An 894-nucleotide genomic window follows, 5' to 3' on the forward strand; every position below is an offset into this window, starting at 1 on the left:
AGCCCCACCCATTCACCAGAAAGAAACAATAACACAGTCAACCACACACACCCCCCCCCAGCCAAGTCATAATTGAGACATCCTGACACTCACAAGGGTCTAGCTAAAAATAGTTCAAGTTATGAAAGGGTGTGTGGTCTGTGTACATGGTTGTGGTCAGAGTATAGGGGGATGCTGAATATCACATATAGACCACACGTTCTAAGTTTTATGTAAATTGGCATAACTTTTGCCATTATACAACCTTTCCTGTTTCAACAGCCATCTACGGGACGCTGGTCCACATGCGCGTTTTGTTAGCTATCAAAATTATTTGAATAACTTTTCTGCATGAATCTCCACAGATATTACCTGCAAAAGATTTAAGAAGATTTAAATCCCAGCCTTTGATGAGTTCAAAAGAAGGTAAAACACATGAAAAATGCATAATTCAAAAAGGGCGCCTTCTGGTTGGGCAGAGCTAATAAAGGTAAATGCGAACATGTCCACAATGATTAGAGCAATATGTGCATTCAATCTGGTGAAGATCAGAACAACTATCCAAGTTAATGCCTTCCATGCATCAGGAGGCGCTATGGAGCCCGCTTATAGGTATTGGCCAAATTGCTGTACAGTCTCGCAAAGCTGTGTTTATGTGGGTGGCAATATTTGTGAGTTTTCGTAAATACTGAGACTGTCAAACATGTGCTCAAGGTCTAAAACCACTTAGGGTCCCATAGACCATGCACATGCTCTTTATGGAGTAATAAGTAACTAGTGTGTCAGGTGACAACATTTTGTTTTTGCCATTTAGCGCTGAATTAACATCATCAGGATGGCCGAGTGGTTAAGGCGTTGCACTCAAGATGCAATAGACAGATGTCCTTGTGGGTTCAAATCCCACTCCTGGTATGA

The 894-nt window shown here is 41.6% G+C and overlaps 1 non-coding gene and 1 pseudogene across 1 annotated transcript; one reads left to right on the forward strand and one right to left on the reverse strand.

The window, feature by feature from the left end:
- The window catches only part of LOC116698801 (contactin-associated protein-like 4), a 421,932-nt pseudogene that overhangs the window by 179,302 nt on the left and 241,736 nt on the right, over positions 1–894 (reverse strand).
- trnal-caa (transfer RNA leucine (anticodon CAA)) lies at positions 809–891 on the forward strand. Its single transcript has one exon. It is a non-coding gene; the product is annotated as a tRNA-Leu (tRNA).

Source organism: Etheostoma spectabile, chromosome 12 (assembly GCF_008692095.1).
Source record: "Etheostoma spectabile isolate EspeVRDwgs_2016 chromosome 12, UIUC_Espe_1.0, whole genome shotgun sequence".
Lineage (NCBI taxonomy): Eukaryota > Metazoa > Chordata > Actinopteri > Perciformes > Percidae > Etheostoma > Etheostoma spectabile.